Source organism: Dermacentor silvarum, chromosome 1, assembly GCF_013339745.2.
Source record: "Dermacentor silvarum isolate Dsil-2018 chromosome 1, BIME_Dsil_1.4, whole genome shotgun sequence".
Taxonomy (NCBI): Eukaryota; Metazoa; Arthropoda; class Arachnida; order Ixodida; family Ixodidae; genus Dermacentor; species Dermacentor silvarum.
Genome location: NC_051154.1, coordinates 74,684,357 through 74,690,961, shown reverse-complemented (window position 1 = coordinate 74,690,961; position 6,605 = coordinate 74,684,357).

The following is a 6,605-nucleotide window of genomic DNA, read 5'->3' as shown; positions in this document are numbered from 1 at the left end:
TTGTAGTTCGATCGGGTTCAAGCGATCAGCAGAATGATGTGCTTTTTGCTACGGCAGCTTTCTCGAAATTCTACGGCAGCTTTCTACTATTGTACGAGCGCGTCAGCAAGTACCACAGGCGGGATGAGACCCTAATGCTCGCCAACGTCATTTTCTACCTACGGGGCACGGCTCGTGTGCGGTTTAACACGCACGAAGAAGAACTGACGAGTTGGGAAGTATGCAAGGAGAAGATGCGCGCATTGTTTGGCCGATCGGCCGCGCGACAAATGACAGCCCGGCACGAGGTGGCGGCCAGAGGTCAGACGGCCACGGAATCGTATGTCGCATACATCCAAGACGTGCTAGCCTTGTGCCGCACAATTGACAAAGACCTGCCAGAGGCGGACAAGGTTGGCCACGTGTTGAAAGGCGTAGCTGACGATGCCTTCAAGATCCTCCTGTGTAAGCACTGCACCACGGTTGACTCCATCGTCACAGTATGCCGGCGGTTTGAACAAGCAAAAAGCAGGCGGACTACTCAGCGCTTTACCAGACTCCCGAACACAGCTGCGACCTCCTCGTGCGGAGATCCCGTGACGCCCCCTCCGTTCTCGATGCCTAACCATTTGGCCAGGATTGTTCGCCAGGAGCTCGAATCCATGGCTCCAGCCGCTTATTACGCACCTGCTCACGACCATTTGGCGACAATATCCCTCATTCAGGCCGTCGTCCGTCAAGAGGTTGCAAATATGGACGTCCTATTTCCACAAGCCACCAGTTTTGCCCCTCCGTCCATGTGCGCTTCCGGTACACTGAACACCCCGCCGCCCCAATTGTTGCTGCTACCGCTTCCGCTCCCCGGTTCACACCCCGCTACCGAAACCCATCTGAGTGGAGGACGCCTGACGATCGACCCATCTGTTTTTCTTGCTCTCGCGTCGGCCACATTTCACGCCACTGCCGCAATCGTCGGAATAACCGACCAAGCTTCCCCGCTGATCGCCGCCAAGAGCGTGGCGCGTACTATAGTGCATCTGTTCTCGACGACAAACTTCCGGCCCGTGATCCTCACCGTATGTCTTCGCGCTCTGTATCGACCTACGCCGATGTTGCCGCACAAGGACACTGGTCCAGCCGATCGCCGTCACCTCAGAGTCGCCTGTCGCGCTCCCCTCAACGCCGTCGCTCTCCTTCTCCGGCTTACTCTGGCCACCACCCGGGAAACTAGCCAGTGCAGCTCCGGGAGGTGAGGCTGCATTGACGACAAGGACCACAAAACCTCTATTGAACCCTACTTCAAGACACAATTTGCTCGGTGTTCTCGTTGACGGCGTGCCCGTTACTGCTCTCATTGATACTGGCGCCCACATATCTGCTCTGAGTTCTACGCTCCGACGCCGCCTACGCAAAGTGCTGACACCTGCCGTCTCGCCTACTGTGCGAGTAGCTGACGGCACCCGAACACCGGTTCTTGGTACAGTATAGACCACTTATAACGTAACCGTTTATAGTGCAGGTCCGGATATAGTGCGGTCTTTTCAGACTCCCGTTAATTTTCCCATAGCACTTATAGCAATTTTCCCATATCGCTTATAGTGCCGTTGCGGGAAACGAAATATCGGTTACAGTGCGGCTGCCTGGGAGTACGGAAGTCAGCGGAGACGGCGAACGCTCCCCTCAAACAGGCGCCCCAAGGAGTGCTCGAGGAAGAAAGAGAGACGAAGTGGAGGAGAAGGGCACGGGGTGCGAACGAACAGCCAGTGCGAGTCGTGAAATATCACGGCGCGCATAGCGAGCGAGGGCCACAAAACTGCCAACGCCGGCCAACGCTCGCTTCACGATAACGGCAGTAAACGAAACTTCAGGAAGCGGGCGGCGCCGGCACGGCACGGCGAAGGGTGCACGCGGAGACCGTGGAATGTGAGGAAGGAGGGCGGCAGGGAAGCGGATTTTGCCTCGGCAACTCCGCTGCTTCGGTGGCTCCCCTCGCCCTCCCTCGTAGCTCCCTCACTTTCGACTGTCACCGTGCGCGCGCGCCGCTGTGCAGGCGCCGCCGCTCCAACCGGCCCGGCGCCAGCTCCACGAAGTTTCGTTTTCTGCCGTTATCGGGAAGCGGGCGTTTGCCGGCGTGGGCAGTTTCGTTGGCCGGCCTGGGACAGCGCCGCTGCTTCCCTCTGCGCCGTAGCCGCAGTGTGCAAGGTCAATACGTGACTAGAAAGTAGAGGAAGCATAAAGGAGAAAGAAGGGTTCACTGCCATTTCCTACGCGTGGCTACGCTTGCGTGGCTGAGACTTCGGCACGTACACGCATTTTCCGGCGCAACGCAGAATCGGTGACCTTGCCATTTTAGAGAGGGTGAAATTTCCGCCGCGTTTTTTCTTGTTTTTTTTTGTTTTGTTTTGTGCGTGCGCGACATAGAGGGGTCTCTCCTAAGCTTTTACTCTATGGCGGTGCCGGAGCAATGCCGGTCGGCGGCGCCGCCGCGTGAATAATTTCGAATTAACGAGATTCGACTGTAACTTGAATGCAAACGTTCTAGCCGCATTCCTCGACTGTCGCATACGCGTGGCGGCTCGGTGCACATGTTTTGCATATGTGCGGGCCTTGAAAATTGTTGCTTTGGTTATAGTGTGGTACCGCTTATAGTGCGGATATTCGCGACTCCGTCGACTTACGTTATAAGCGGTCTACACTGTATGTGCACTGCCCGCGTTACTGTTGCCGGTCGCCACACTTCAGTTCTCTTCGCTGTTCTCGATGCTTGCCCACATGATGTCATTCTTGGTATTGACTTCTTGAACGCCCACTCTACCCTCATCGATTGTTCTACTGGCATTTTGCGGCTCGAACTGTCATTGTGACCTGATGACGCCGCATCAAGTAACACTCGCCTACGATCCGTGGAGTTTCTACGACTACCCGCGCTGGCTGCTACCTACGTCCTTATGTCACGGTTTCCCCCAGTCCCTGATGGTGAATATGTGGTCGCTCCCCACACAGACCTGATTCTCTCGTGCAACATATCGCACTTCCTCATACCGTAGTGGTTGTTGCCAACAACAGAACGTTGCTTCCAGTCCTGAACTTTTCTACTTCGACCCATGTTCTTCCTCAAGGAATTTCACTAGCCGAACTGTCCCCTCTGGATGAATCTACTGTTTCTGCATTCACTGCTGACGCTGAGACCATGACCCAACCTGTCATACCGGCGCCAACCCAGGCACTTCTGGACAAAATGATATGCCCCGACCTCTTACCGTCCCAAAGTGAAGCACTCCGTGGTGTCTTATTTTCGTACCTTGAAGTATTTGATGTTGAGAACAGTCCACTCGGCCGTACACATGTCGTGGCCCACCGCATCGACACTGGAGACGCCAGCCCCCTTCACAAGCACCCTTATCGAGTGTCTCACTCTGAGCGTCAAGTCATCCAAAAGGAGGTAAAAGGAGGTTGAGAAAATGCTTGATGAAGACGTGATAGAGCTTTCCTCTAGCCCTTGGGCATCCCCTGTAGTACTTGTGAAAAATCACATCATCTCACCCTACGGGCAACCATGGTGGGATGCGAAAGCATCACGGGGAGGGGGGGCGCATCGAGTTTCCGTTTCGTTTAACTTGGCAACACAACCCAATGAAAGTTAGAGTGAGAGAATGTATTGAGAATGTATTGTTGCTCAACTGGCGTCGAAGCACGCCGACGGCCGCGTTACGCTGACGTTCGTTCTGGACGCTCCCGAACTTGCTCAGGTTGTTTTTGAACCAAAGCCGGTCGCACACGTTGCAGCTTTGCCCGAAGTTCCGATCGAGGAAGTCGCGCTTGAACCGCGCGTCAGCACCGTCGAAGCCTGGGCATTGTAATGGCCTCGAACGTGTTGCTGTTCTAGCCGCAGACTCGCGTTGCCTCGTCGCTTCGGGATCGGGAGCTGCCGCTCGACGCTGCCGTTGCGCTTCGACTTTCCGAGCCAGGAGTTCAGGGTCGGCTTGATAACGCTGACGTTCTACTTCGGCGTGCCGAGCCCGTGTTGCTTCCGTAGAAGTTTCCGTAGAAGTTCGGGGTCCGCTTGCCGACGCAGACGTTTACGTTAGGCTTCCCGAGCCTTCCTCTGCTCCGCGGCGGTGTCGCTGCCGCTGCAACTAGCGTCAACGTTGACGTTGCTCATGGCGTTTCGCACATCGTTGCACAGAGAGAGAATTGCGGAAGCACAGCGAACGCGCGCTTTATACTGCGCCGCGACACTTGCGCCGCCTACCGGCGTACCCTTAGAGAGAGAGGGAAAGAGTGAGAGAGAGAGTTATATGCAATGATTTGCTGCGCCGCACCTGTGGCGGAGATGGGGAGAGGGGGAGAGCGCACACCTGCGTAGGAGAGGAGAATGAGGGAGAGTTGCGCATGCGCAGTATGGATGCGGACGACGCAGAACGGACACTGCCCCGAGCATAATATGTTCTCGCATCTAAAAGAATTAATTGGACAGCAGCTGGCGGTTTTGCGTCTATTATCGCCATCTCAATCGAGTAACGAAGAAGGATGTGTATCATCTCCCACGAATTGATGATGCGCTCGACTGCCTCCATGGTGCCAAATATTTCTCGCCGCTAGATCTCTGCTCGGGATACTGGCGAATTGCCGTCGATGAGCGCGACCGCGAGAAGACCGCATTCATCACACCCGACGGCCTCTACCAATTTAAGGTTATGCCTTTTGAGTTGTGTAATGGTCCTGTAACTTTTGAACGAATGATGGACACTCTTCTACGCGGTCTGAAATGGTCGACCTGTCTTTGTTATCTGGACGACGTCATCGTTTTCTCGCCCAGCTTTGACAGCCACCTCCCTCGTCTGTCGGCCATTCTCGACATATTTCGCCGGGCTGGCCTCCAGCTCAATTCATCTAAGTGTACCTTTGGGCGCCGCCAGATCAAGTTACTTGGACACCTATAGTCGACGCTACTGGTGTGCAACCGGACCCTGACAAGGTCCGTGCCGTCCGCGACTTCCCGGTTCCACGGTCCACGCAAGAAGTACGCAGCTTTCTTGGGCTCTGCTCCTACTTTCGGCGCTTCGTTCTCAACTTCGCGGACATTGCTCTACCCCTCATGGACCTACTAAAAACATATGCGGCCTTTTCTTGGGGCGCTCACCAATCGACTTCCTTTGCGTCATTGATTTCTGCCCTCACTTCACCACCTGTGCTGGCTCATTTTGACCCAGCTGCTCGAACAGAACTTCGCATTGATGCAAGCGGCTTTGGTGCTATCTTCGCCCTAACACAGAACGGAGTCAACCGTGTGATAGCGTATGCTAGTCGTCTTCTGTCACAGTCGGAAAAGAATTACATGATTACTGAGCGGGAGTGCCTAGCTCTCGTCTGGGCTGTCACGAAATTCCGTCCGTACCTATATGGACGGCCGTTCGTGGTCATAACAGACCCTCATGCGCTCTGCTGGCTCTCAACACTTAAAGACCCCACAGGGAGGCTCGGCCGTTGGGCATTACGATTACAGGACTACACATTCTCGGTAGTGTTCAAATCTGGCAAGTTATGACGCCGACTGCCTGTCCCGCCATCCCGTTGAACCACCCGACTCCAATGAAACAGACCCCGACACCTATGTCTTGGCGATAACAGACTTCATCCATGTGGCCGACGAACAACGTAGAGATCCATCGTTGCTCTCTCTTATTGACCGTCTGCAATCCGGCACCATCGACCCTTCACTCAACATGTTCGTGCTTCAGGATAACGTTCTTTACCGCCGCAACATGCACCCCGACGGCGCAAACTCCTGGTCGTTGTCCCGCATCATCTGCGCAGGGATGTCCTCGTCCAGTTTCATGACGCCCACACTTCCGGGCACTTAGGCGTCTCGAGAACTTATGATCGCATACAACGACGTTTTTTTCTGGAAGGGCCTTTATCGGTCCGTTCGCACCTATACGTAACATCTTGTGACCTGTGTCAGCATCGCAAGAAACCTGCGACTCAACCTGCTGGTCCACTTCAGCCAATTGACGTTCCAACCGAGCCGTTTTTTCGAGTGGGCCTGGACTTGTTTGATCCCTTTCCAATTTCCACGAAAGGCAACAAATGGATTGCAGTCGCTACAGATTATACCACTCGATATGCAATTACTCGAGCGTTGCCAACCAGCTGCGCCACAGACGTAGCCGACTTCCTACTGTACGACGTCATCTCCCAACATGGTGCTCCACGTCACCTACTCACAGATCGCGGTCGCTGCTTCCTGTCTCGTGAGGTTGACGATCTGATTCGACCCTGTGCTACTCATCACAACTTCACGACCTCATATCACCCTCAAACCAATGGACTCACCGAACGCCTAAACCGTACACTGACCGTCATGCTTTCCTTGTACGTTTCCGATGACCACAACGATTGGGAGGTTGCGCTTCCGTTCGTGACATTTGCGTACAACTCATCGCGTCATGAAACTGCCGGCTACTCACCCTTCTATCTTCTCTTTGGACGCCATCCCTTACTGCCCTTTGACACCTTGCTCCCTTCTGATCCGGTCTCCCCGTCCACGACTTCCTATGCGCAAGATGCCATCACGCGTGCGCTCGTCGCGCGCACAGTAGCCCGCGCTCGGCTCTCATCATCGC